This window comes from Clupea harengus, chromosome 6 (genome assembly GCF_900700415.2).
Source record: "Clupea harengus chromosome 6, Ch_v2.0.2, whole genome shotgun sequence".
Classification (NCBI taxonomy): Eukaryota; Metazoa; Chordata; class Actinopteri; order Clupeiformes; family Clupeidae; genus Clupea; species Clupea harengus.
Genome location: NC_045157.1, coordinates 17,094,399 through 17,107,645, shown reverse-complemented (window position 1 = coordinate 17,107,645; position 13,247 = coordinate 17,094,399).

Below are 13,247 nucleotides of genomic sequence, written 5' to 3'. Positions count from 1 at the left end.
CTTTCACCCACACTCCCCCAAACGAGGAAGGAAAAGGCAGGGCTCATGGGGAATTTTTCTTCAGCAGACAATGACTGAATCATTCCGTTTTATTTCCCTGGACGTGTCCTCTCTCTCCTTTCAGTTAAGTGCAAGCCATGGCAGATTACCAGATTCTTGGCTCGTAGCATATTGCTACTGGAGCGTAGCTGCTGGTGAGATACAAAGAGTACTTCCAAGCCCAAACCTGAAACCTCTGTTGTTCTACATATTTTTCGCAGTCACTCATCTATTTGTGGTGACAACATAACCCAAACAATAACGTAAACGCAGTGATGTGAGCACAATGGTGCATATCTCTCCGCTTGTCCTCTGAACACTTCCTTTCCCCCCTTCAGTAGTGTGCCAGCAGGCTTGGGTAGTATTATCAGTTGTCATCATGAACTGTGTTGTGACCTGTTTCTGCGATGGGGTAAGCAGGCAGGAAGTTCATTGTGGAGCATAATGTGTGGCTACAGGGTGACAACCTCCGCACCAGACAGTTACCCTCTTATTCATATCTGCACACTGTCCACCGAGATTTAGTCATCACACTCTGTCATTATTAGTTTTGAAATTTCCACTTCTTCAGGCCTTGTCACAACAGAGTCGCTCTCACAACAGAAGTGATTGTGCCCACAACAAAACCCCTCCGGATGTCTTGTCTCCAAACAATTAAAAAGAATGAAAGTGGCAGCCAGTAGCCAAGTCTTTATTTATTGGCAACATAATGGAATGAGATGGGCCTGGATGACGGGGGGGGGGACTTGTCATGCCAGGTCCCAGTTGGTGAGCGAACTGGTGAGGAACCTTATCACGTCACACCCCCATTCTGTCCCCCGCTTGGGTCCCGTCCCGTCCCGTTTCATCCTGTCCCGAACAAAGGAGAGGTTTCTGGCCACTGCTGTGTTTGGGGAAGTGGGTGCCGAGGGAGGTTGCATTCTGAGGCTGAATGTGAATCATGGGGGTGATGCTGTTGCACGCTCTCCCCCTCTACGTGCTGAACCCCAAGTGTTCCGTACAGTATGTTCCATCTAGGTTCCAGGACCGGAGAGAGACAGAGAGAGAGAGAGAGAGAGAGAAAAGCAGCCCAGTAGCAGGTTTTAGTAATTTTGAAAGTCAAACACAACCCCAGGAGTATTTCACTTAAAGCACAAATAACAGAGCATTTCTTATACATTAATGTGAGTAGTCAGCATTAAGTCTGTGTATTGTGCCATATTCAGACATTACCATGCCCATGTGGCTGCCATATATGGCAACTAATAAAAATCAGGAACAGTATGTTCAGCTGGAGTGCGATTCCCAAAGGCTCTCAACATACATCAAGCCACAATGTGAACTTTTAGTCTTCTCTACTACAGTGACTTCTAAACACAGTCCATCTGTACTTTTATTAATGGAAGTAAGTGATGTTGATGTAATGTATTGCTAATACTTTCAAACCTACCTCTTGACTTACATCTGTGTGCTGGCTGCAATTCAGCCTCCATTTGTCCTCCTCTCCCCAAAAGCTCCTTCGTGGTGATATAAACTGCTTACAAAGGAGGGGGTTGTTCAACCTTGTTCTGTGACGTGTGTGTGTGTGTGTGTGTGTGTGTGTGTGTGTGTGTGTGTGTGTGTGTGTGTGTGTGTGTGTGTGTGTGTGTGTATGTATGTGCAGTCACACAACTATATTTGTTAATGCATATGTATGTGCAGTCACACAAAGACATTTCATGTGCCCGCATTTCAGATGCAACTTTACACATACAAACAGCCATACTGTCCTGTTGACACTGTTAGAGGCACACCTGCTGGGCTGTAATGAGCAAGTGAACAATAAGAGAGCAGAGCGAGTGTTTCCCAAGACTTTGACAAAATACAGGCGCCACATGGGGGGGGGGGGGCATGCCTGTTTGTTTGTTTGTTGCAGCTGTGGAAGAATTCAGGGCCTTCTCCCATCACAACCACTTCCTCCTCCTCCTCCCCTGCAAATAGTGTGCAGAAAATGTACAAACGCCTTCCTGCAGAAATTCATACAGGCTATAATGTTACATGTCTGTGTACACCACAACAGATATACAAAGCAGATATACACAACAAACAAACAAAGAAGCAGACACACACAAACACAACTACAAACACTCTCACAAAAGAGTTTTTTGCAAACTCAACATGCACTTTTCAAGAAGGCTTGCAAACAATTACTATATCTAAAGAGCATGACAGCAGTGTCATGACAGATTTACCAATTGTCGGATGGTCTTAATAATTGGGGAACAAGCCTACTTGCAGGAGTCTCTCACTGTAAACCACAAAGTTATGTTCAGCTATCAATTTGACAACTTTCTGCTCACCAAAACAAATACTTATTACAACTTATTACAACAAATGCTTGCTATTACTCTTCCTAGATACAGATTTGATTGCAGACTTATGTGGTGAGTTGACAATGCTCCTTGTATTGACCCTCTGATATACAAGGTAAGTTGCAAGTTATCAGGCTAACGGACAACTCTGGTTTTCTGAATATCCATGTAATGTTAGCACTCAGTTGGTGTGTGGCCAAATGTCTGTCCGTATTAACATTTTTCCTGCCTTGTAACATCAGATTAAGCTAAATTGGAGGATAGAGTTGAAGTGAAATTATTCAAGTATAAAACAAATCCTTCCTTTAGGTGTAATCAGATGCAATGTACAGAGTCATGAGGAGCAGCTGGTTTGTTTGTAGATCGTGTTTTGTCTCTATGATTTGCAGCGTTCTGTAGATGAAAACCATAATCCTCTTATATTATTGCCATTCGCCTTGACCTTACATAACAAAAGCTAATGTTTCTCAATAAATCATCTTTCTTTACAAGTTTTCCTGCGGCAGGTTGGGACACAGATGTAACAGTTTAAGTTGAACAAGCTAGGGAGAGTTCTGCGAAAGGAGAGGATGGGTGAAACAGACCCGGGAAGAATCCAGGGATCCGAAATTGTTTCTGTGAAATCACTGCAGCTGAAGTCATTACTATTATTTGAATGTCTACAAGGGTCAACTGTGCACTACTGTAGTCTGTAGGCAGGAAGCCAGTGGGGTGTCGAGTAGCTTTCGCAAATGAGAGACGCAGTGACTCTCGGCAATGTAGTTTCCTTTGAGAATCGAAGATGTTGGATTTAAAATTTGAAACAAAAACAGTTTTCTCTTGTGGTGAGACTTGGGGGGGGGGGGGGGGGGGGGGGGGGGGATGGAAATACGTTAAATGCCAGATGGCATAGAGCTACTTCTACTGGAGCTCTGTGGGTTGCACATAACCCAGCATGATCATAAGGAATTACAAAAGGGGGGAAACATAGCAACAGCCTGCTTCAGTCACACTGGAACATCCACACCAAGATGGGGGACGGCCCAGTGTTCCGAAAGCCCGATATTCCGAAATCTAAATATTCCGAAAAATAGTCCTCCTGGCGAAATTTAGGAATATTTTAAGTGGCACAAAACACACACAGCATTTAGTTTGCGCAGCGGAGCGGAGACGCTCACCGGGCCTTTATTCATATAACTTTTCCTAGGCAATATTTGTTAACTTAGCCTACTCTGGTTTTGAATATGGGGTACCACTCATGCGAAGGAAATCACCGGCAGATTGTCGCAGGACATTACGCAGATCTTGTCAAGCACTGACAAAGCATGCATGCGTTGGCAATCATAAAAGTATTTTGGTATCATCGCGATGCAAATGCCATGTGTGTATAATAATATTCTGAATTAAAGTTCATGCTTGTGAAATAAATGCATTTATATGTTTATGATTGTGTGATTAATTGGGATGTGCATGTGGGCTATAGTGGTTCACGTTGCTGTGCTCAAAATTTCGGAACAGCGGGCTGTCGAAATAATGGGCCTTCGGAACATTGCCATGGAACCACCAAGATGTACTCCTCCTCATCACCACAAACCACCCTGAAAGGGGGGTAAAGCAAATATTCACACACACACATACTCTCTGGAAGTTAAAGGAACAGATAGGATGTATTTTATAGTGTCTTGGCTTTTATTATGACTCAAGAAGTTTAAATTTCTAAGGCAGGAAACACTTTGAATCCTAACAATGGACGCAGATTTGTGACTCTTTGGCCAAGGGGTCGTAAAGTTAGCTTATTAGAGGACCTCTCTTTGATGTTCTCACAACAAAGGACATGCATTGTATAGTGAGGCAACAACCCCCGCTACCAGCTCAACACATCTTGGGTCATCGCTCACACCACCTGTTGTGAGGGAGAGGCCGGTTCTTGCATTGGTGAACCACACCTCTGAAAGGCACAGACTTGACCTTAAGAGGCCATGCAGACGGACTCTAGTTTGTCTGAACCCGGTGAACCCCGAGTCCGGATAGCCCTATCGTGCAGACGAACGCACTGTATCCGCACTCCCTCGAATCGGGGGTCCAAAGTGAGTAACCTCCGAATCCGATTGCTGTTGGTGTTCGGTGTTCGGCAGCCAGTTATAACAGCTCTCCAGTTTAAAAAAAAATATTCTTCCTATTACCTTGCTCCTTTTCCACGTGAATTTCCCTAACGGGATTAATACAAATGTATGTATCTATCTATCTGTTGTTAGGAAAGGGATGACATTAACAAGCCACACTTTAATCTATCACTGTTTAATCTATTTGCATCAGACCATTTTTCAAAAAACTGTTTTTAAAAGTGTCAGCAATAGCCTATATGAGCAAATCTGACGTGAAAAGATTTTTTATTATAGACGGAAGTTTCAAAACAGATGAATGTTACGTTAGCTTTAGTCCTGTCAGACAACGATAGCTACTAGCTAGCGTTAACGTTACTTCAGAGGTAGCCTACAGTACGTGAAGGACAAAGCCCTCAACAATAGCCTACATTTGTTGTTAGTAATAAAACCATGAAATTGGAAGCAATTGTAAACCATGAAACATTCAGGATCCACAGCACTTGCATTGTGGTCTCTCCTGCTCAAGCTCAGCATCTCCATAAAGCACAGGCATTTAAACAACTCAGACATGTCATGTTGCACATTGCTTTGTTGCACTGTTCTAAACTCTTTATTATCAATAACAAATATAATTATTTTTCGCTTAACCTACAGTCTGCTCTTACCACTGATTTTATAAACCACCATAATGTGTTACTGTGCAGATTAAATGTAGGCTATGCGGCTAAGCTAAACGTTGCTAGTTGGAGCTCAACTACTGTCATATGTTATTTTGATAGCATGCTCCTGTCTTCTTCTCCGTTTTCTTCAGTTGTCTGTAGCACCAAAGCGCCACCAACAGGCGTGGGGGATGTACTACAGCTGAGTCAATCGGATTCACTGGGTTCATGTGCACGCGATGTAAAAAGTGGGTAGGTGTGAAATAGGTGTGAAAAATGAACCCGGGTTCAGGCAAACTAGAGTCCGTCTGCATGGGGCCTAAGATGACTATAGCACCCAAAACTATCTGTAAATGTAAATGAATGTTACATATTCATGTTTAGTCTTGAATTGCTCCTTACAAAATGGGCAGTAGTCTAATTGTGGTAATGTCAGTCTAATTCATGACAGTCTAAAGTATCTGCACATAATTGTGTTTGACTAGCAACTTCTTACTAATCAGTCTCCTTGACATCTTTGTCTCAGCAGATCAAAGGGTTAGGTGGGAAACGGTTTATTTCACTACAAAACTGCGCGTTTTCCAGTGCATGTTGAAACTTGAAAACTGATGAGCAGGATGGTTGGAGGAGTAACTACTGTTTTTTGAACTTGTAACAGCACAAATAATGAAACGAGTTAAGGTGACCCAGCCGCTGGGTAGATTATGTGACATATGGTGGGGGAGAGGAGAGGAGAGGAGAGGAGAGGAGGAGGCACTGTCTTCAACCACTGGGGTCATGCAGACAAAGTCTAGTTTGCCTGAACCCGGATTCATTTTTCACACATATCCACTTTTCAAATCGCGTGCACATGAACCCAGCGAATCCAATTGAATCCGCTGTAGTACATCCCCCACGCCTGTTGGTGGCGCTTTAACGGTGCTACAGACAACTGAAGAAAACGGAGAAGAAGACAGGAGCATGCTAATACAGTGACATATGACAGTAGTCCAGCTCCAACTAGCAACGTTTAGCTTAGCCGCATAGCCTACATTTAATCTGCACAGTAACACATTATGGTGGTTTATAAAATCAGTGGTAAGAGCAGACTGTAGGTTAAGCGAAAAATAATTATATTTGTTATTGATAATAAAGAGTTTAGAACTGTGCAACATGACATGTTTTTTACGCTCGCTTTGAGAGGAAAAGTGACCCCCCTGCAGTGGAGTTACCTGAAGGCTTAGCCAGTGGTGTGCCTACAATAACTGTAGCTGAGGTGAGGCACTGCTTCAAAAAGATCAACCCTCGCAAGGCACCTGGCCCAGATGGCATATCAGGTAGGGCCCTCAGGGGTTGTGCTGACCAGCTAGCAGGGGTCTTCAGCGACATCTTTAACCTCTCCCTCAGCATGTCTGTACTCCCCACCTGCTTTAAAAGGACCACCATCGTCCCTGTGCCCAAGAACACCAAGGCCATCTGCATGAATGACTACCGCCCGGTAGCACTGACCTCTGTCATAATGAAGTGCTTTGAGAGGCTAGTTAAATCCTTCATCTGCTCCTCGCTGTCTCCCACCCTGGACCCTATGCAGTTTGCATACCGGTCCAATAGGTCTACTGACGATGCCATCGCCCTGACTATGCACACCGCCCTCTCCCACCTGGACACCTGGTGAGAATGCTGTTCATTGACTATAGTTCTGCATTTAATACCATCATCCCCTCCAGACTCGTCTCCAAGCTCATAGACCTGGGACTAAGCGCCTCCCTATGCAGGTGGATCTTTGACTTCCTGACGGGGAGGCAGCAAGTGGTGAGAATCGGTGACCGCACCTCATCCACAGTCATCACCAACACAGGCACCCCCCAGGGCTGTGTGCTCAGCCCCCTCCTGTTCTCCTTGTTCACGCATGACTGTGCGGCTAAGCACAGTTCAAATCTCATTGTGAAGTTTGCTGACGACACAACCATTGTGGGCCTCATCACTGACAACGACGAGTCAGCCTACAGAGAGGAGGTTGATACCCTGACAACATGGTGTCAGATTAATAACCTCTCTCTTAACATCAGCAAAACAAAAGAGATGATTGTGGACTATAGGAGACGGCAGGAGGAAGAGCATGCACCCCTATACATCAACAGATCCGTAGTGGAAAAGGTCAGTTGCTTCAGGTTCCTCAGGGTGAACATCAGCAGTGATCTCACCTGGTCTGTTCACACGGACAAGGTGGTAAAAGCGGCCCGGAAACGCCTCTTCTTCCTGAGGAGACTGAAGAAGTTTGGTATGGAATCAGTCATCCTCACTAACTTTTACAGGTGTACTGTAGAGAGCATCCTGACTGGTTGCATCACAGTATGGTACGGGAGCTGCACAGCCAAGGACCGTAAGGTCTTACGTAGTGTGGTCAGGTCTGCGGAATTCATCATAGGCAGGGAGCTCCCAGCCCTGCAGGACATCTTCCACACACGATGCATCAGAAAAGCTGGCAGGATCCTTAAAGACTGCTACCATCCATCCTTTAGACTTTTTTCCCCTTTGCCTTCTGGTAGGCGTTACCGAAGTATTCGATCTCGCACCCGTAGATTGGAGAGCAGTTTCTTTCCAGGCTTTTAAATGGACAGTGAAACATTCTCGCCACTTTACACTTTACATGTACAGTTTTGTACTGTTTGCACTATCAGTAATGTTGCACTACCTGAAACCAGGCACATTTGATTTGTCTTTAGGTTAGTATAGGTATATTAGGTTAGTATAGGTTACTATATGTGTATTATATGTGTAGCAGATTGTATTGTATATTTATTTTGTAGATTTAGTATATGTTTATTATATGTGTAATCTATGTTCAGAGTACTTATATGTTGTTATTTATGTTATGCTATGGTAGTTTGTTGTACGGTGTCGTGTCCTAAGAATTTCAGTGCCCAGTCTGACTGTTTTTCTGTGCATCTGACAAATAAATACTTGAAACTTGAAACATGTCTGAGTTGTTTAAATGCCTGTGCTTTATGGAGATGCTGAGCTTGAGCACGAGAGACCACAATTCAAGTGCTGTGGATCCTGGATGTTTCATGGTTTACAATGGCTTCCAATGTCATGGTTTTATTACTAACAACAAAGAAGCTATTGGAAGCTATTTCCACTACACTGTAAACCCGAACAAGTTCAGAGTACTTAAAACTTTTGATGTAACCGATTACATAATAAAATTTGAGTACATATATTATTATTTTTAAGTAAACTTAACTTAAAAATGATACATCGGCTATACTGATTTATTTTGTTATCGTTTTCATAATTTTTAAGTTCTCTGACCTTATATTCAAATATTTTTATACTTAAAACTTTTAACCTCTATGTACTAAATTATTTTCACTCAACAACACAAAATAAAATTAAGTTTTAAGCCTTAAAAATCAAGTTCAGTGCACTTCATATTGGTGAAAGAGTTCAACTTAATTATTCTGAGTAAATAATACTTAATAAGCTTACTTTTTTAAAGTTAACTCCGCTTGATTATTCTGAGTAGGTAATACTTAAATAGCTAACTTTTTTTAAGTGAGCACTACTTATTTTCAATTATTGACCACATATACTGATTTTCTGGTTCTGTTTACAAACTGACTTTAAACTGAAAGTTACTCTACAAGACACATTCAAATCTATGTAAGATTTCTATTAAAAAGAGTGAGATGAGAAAAACTTAAGAGGTATCACATCATTTATATTTCTTGTAAAACAACTGACAAAATAAAAGATTACATCAAAGCTTTAAAGAACAGCGTTACAAAGTTAACAAGTCAACAACAAATCGTTTATTTCAACAAATCATTTTTTAAGGTGAGTAAGGACGTTTTCAGAGGTTTGTTGTCATCCAGACACATAAAAATGTTCTGTATGAGAATGTGCGTGAGTTTTTTGGGATATTCTAAATTGAAAGCATGTCAGGCCAAACAACAACATGAATGCCTCAGAAAACCTCTGCACCCAATTCAAAGATGTTCTCGCAGCTGAAGGGGTCGGGACCCGATGTAAGGAGAGCAACAGGAGCATCATCAAAATCTGGCTCCTCTTCCTCCTGCAAAACACCATCAATACAATTACCAGGAGAGTTTCAATGGAAACACTTACAAAAAACCTGACAGAAATGAACAAAAATGCAAATATATTCTGGAATTATTTTCATTATGTAAAATACCTGAAGACACAATCAGATTTTGTTATATTTATGGATATTAACAGGGCTTACATTGCAGGTATTGAACACCAAAACCAGTCCGTGAAGCCTTCTGCCTGTACACAAAAATATCTCCTTTGGTTGACTCTTCTTATATGTCTACATCAAATCGGTTTGTTGTTTATATGCAACACGAATGCTGTCAGGAAGAATATTGTAGGTCTTAACTGAAGTTCTCGACCATTATTGTTAGCTTGCTGCTAACACTTTTATTCATCAGATCCATTAAAACACATAGAAGCTAGCTAGCTGCTAAAAAGTTACATATAACATTAGCATGCTGATATGAATTATATGGGGTTTCTGTAGAACATGAGTTGTTTTCAACATAAACAATTGATTGTTGTTTACTTTGCACATGAACATACTTGGGGGGAAATAACCCACTAACTAGCTCTTTAGCTTCCTAGCCGCCAGCGCCAACAGTCGCGCAACTGAACTTGCTACTTGACAGCCAAAACGTGATTACTCAATAATAATTACAAAGAGGGAAATTCGCCACTTCTTATCGCAATTTCACTTGCTCCCGCAATTTTGTCGCAACAAACACCTAAAAAACACTGTTTACTTACCAGATAAGGACGCTTAGCAGCGACAGGATTACTAAAATATCTCCTTTGATGGGGTGACCAGACGTCCTCTTTTACCCGGACATGCGGCCGGCAGTGATTGCAAAATCGTCCGGGATTTTGCCTCGTCGGATATTTGTGTTTCTCTGGGTCCTTCACAAACTAGTTTTTACGCCCTTACAAGTTTAGGAAAGGGTATCTCCCTTACGTTCCACCTTCTAGCACAAGCTCTGACTGTAGCGAGAACTGTCATTGGTCGACTGGCCTCTCAGTGTTGCCAGATGCACGATAATTATCCTCCAAAGACGATCATTTTGAGCATTTAATACGATACTTCACCATTTCCAATCTGGCAACACTGAGCACCGTGCCGTTTCCACTAGTTCCATTGTTTACAACAGCACATGACATCTGCATGTGGAAAAGATGTCAAAATTCCGTCGCGGGGGGAGGGAGCGGGGTCATCTGTATGCTACACACTACCACGCCCCTCCCCGCGACGAAGTGTCCTCTTTTTCACAAACTCACACCCTACGAAGTTGGTCGACTCCTCTTCTACAGGAGGAACATGCTTATAGAAGTCTAACTGATACTATACAATTATTAAGTCTGCTGTCTCCGTCTCTCATCACAAGATCTCTGATTCTGTTCTGAACTAGTCCTGCAACGACGTTGATGACGTCAGACGTCACGTTTGAATGAAACTAAAAAAATATGAGTTATCAGGCAATGTTTACTCAAACAAATACATTCCAATACAATTAAAACGTCTTCATCTGCTCAGAAAACTAACACATTTAAAGTTGTGTCAACTAAATACCAGGTTTTAAGTACTGAATACATAATGTTAATAAGTTAGTAGAACTGTTTGGGTTTACAGTGTACGTGGAACAACAGGCTATTGTTGAGGGCTTTGTCCTTCACGTACTGTAGGCTACCTCTAAAGTAACGTTAACGCTAGCTAGTAGCTATCGCTATCGTTGTCTGACAGGACTAAAGCTAACGTAACATTCATCTTTATTACAGACCGTTTTGAAACTTCTGTCTATAATAAAAAATCTTTTCACGTCAGATTTGCTCATATAGGCTATTTGTTAAAAAGGCCACCAGTTGCACCCAGCTGTGCAGGCCACTCACGGGACCTGGGGTCCAGGCAGAGGTCAGCCTATCAGTTGATCCCAGAGTTCCGTGGGGCTCGTGCACAGTGGAATTTCACTGACCGTGGTTACATGGATTCGAATAACTGGCTTATTCGGACTGAAATCGAATTATCCGTTTTATGTAAACACCTTAGTCGGATCGTAGTCGGACCGCACATAGTCGGACAAACACCCCTGGATAACTCGATCCTATCCAGTTGATAGTTCGACTATTGCGGCATGTAACGGTGAATTGGATAAGGAACTGGACTTTGCGTCTTTGCGCATGCTTGAGATCCCGCCGCCCTCCTCCCTCCCTCCCTGCCAGGTCGTGACCCAGAAGACGAAAGAGACGATAAGTTGTCTCAACTGTTCATACTAATGACACGTTTATTTATGAATATCCTGCAGACTGTCTCACAAGCTTATTCTTGTTGATTATGAACAAACATAACAGAAGAGGTCCGAAGATATGAGTACCTTTAAGCCCCTCCTTAAAAACGTATAAGGACGTTCAAATTACGATACTTATGTGGTGCAACTGTGTTGACAAAAACGTTGACTGCGACTGTTTGGACAGAACGCGCTAATTCACCGAACAAATACTTTCATATTAATTTCCCACCACTTGTTAGTCATGTCATCCATTCATATCGATGTGAATCAATCAATACTAATACAACTTTAACTGTGATGTGTTTTTGTTGCATTTCACAACGTATTTACTGTATAATAAACGATAGCAGGTGCCTGCTTGTAAACAGTCCACATTTTATTTGCTTAAAACACACAGCAGTACTGTCAAATCAGAAAGCAAATCAGCTGTCAATCGGCTGTTACCTGACCAAATACAGGGCTCTCAAGTGTCACGCATTGAGCGTGACAGTCACTCATTTCGGTCTTTAGTCACGCACTCCCGCCACACATCGTATTTCTCACGCTGAAAAAAAACTCTAGGCTATTTAATGTGCCGCAGCGCGCAAACATGACCTGGCCGCGCTGCCCTCACCATGGAGGAATCAAGCACGTCTCCCCGAATCCCCTGGGGTTCTGCCGTGAGGTGCCACTTATCAGGCAATCAAAAGAAAAAAATGGGCTACACAATAGCCAATCCGAAAAATACATCTTTTGTATCTGGGTAAGATTTAATCCAGCAACCAATTAAAATAAAGCATCCTAGAATTGCGCGCGACTGATCTTTCGAAAGTTTCGTTCACCTCAGGAAACCACTGGAGCTCCAAGCATCAGTCTTCTACAAAGAGTAAGTCGTCTCCTGTTTTAATGTTACAACACATTCACAATGGTTTGACACAAGCAATGACAACTTGACTGCAGTTAGAGAATATTTCCCAGATGATTAGCATCAGTTTTTAATGAGTGTTTGTAGCCAACACAGCCTGCCTTTACACTATAGCTTTGACTCCGAACTTCGTTAATAGGCTATAATAAATTCGAGTAGGCCTATTAAAAATATATATAGTAGTGCTGTCAAACGATTAAAATATTTAATCGCGATTAATCGCATTTATGTCATAGTTAACTCAAAATTAATCGCGATTAATTGCAAATTTTGATCTATTCTAAATGTCCCTTCGTTTATTTATTTTTTCCATCATTTCATTTTTACTTTAATGCCCTTATCAACATGGAAAAGTTGATTGGCTTGCTTTATGCAAATGTTTTATTTTATTGAAAACCAATATTGCCAAACAGGGCGGTACAAAATAAAATTATAAAGTGCACATTTCAGGTAAACAAGGACTCAGCCTATAGTGCAGTTAAACCATGGCTTAATATTTTCCTTCTTTCAAGTTTGCTGGGAACATAGCAGTCAGGCCTCTTATTTCAGAAACATTGAACCGTAACAGTTAGGTTACCAATAAAAGGTAAGCCTACTACTTCTTTGCTTTCAGCCAGCTGCCTGTTGACATTTTCAGACAACAGTGAAGCTCGCTTCTTTTGCACAACACAACTTTTAAAAGTAAACTTTCCATTCAGAAGCTTTTTATCATCCATTTCGGCGTATCGCGCTCACCATTCACTGAAACCGTCACGTTAGCCTACTACACAGTTTGCGAGGCCAAAAAGAATGTTAATAAAATGTTTTAAAAAAAAATCGTGTTAATCTCGCGATAAAACAATTAACGGCGTTAAAATGGGTTTGCGTTAACGCCGTTAATAACGCGTTAAACTGACAGCACTAATATATAG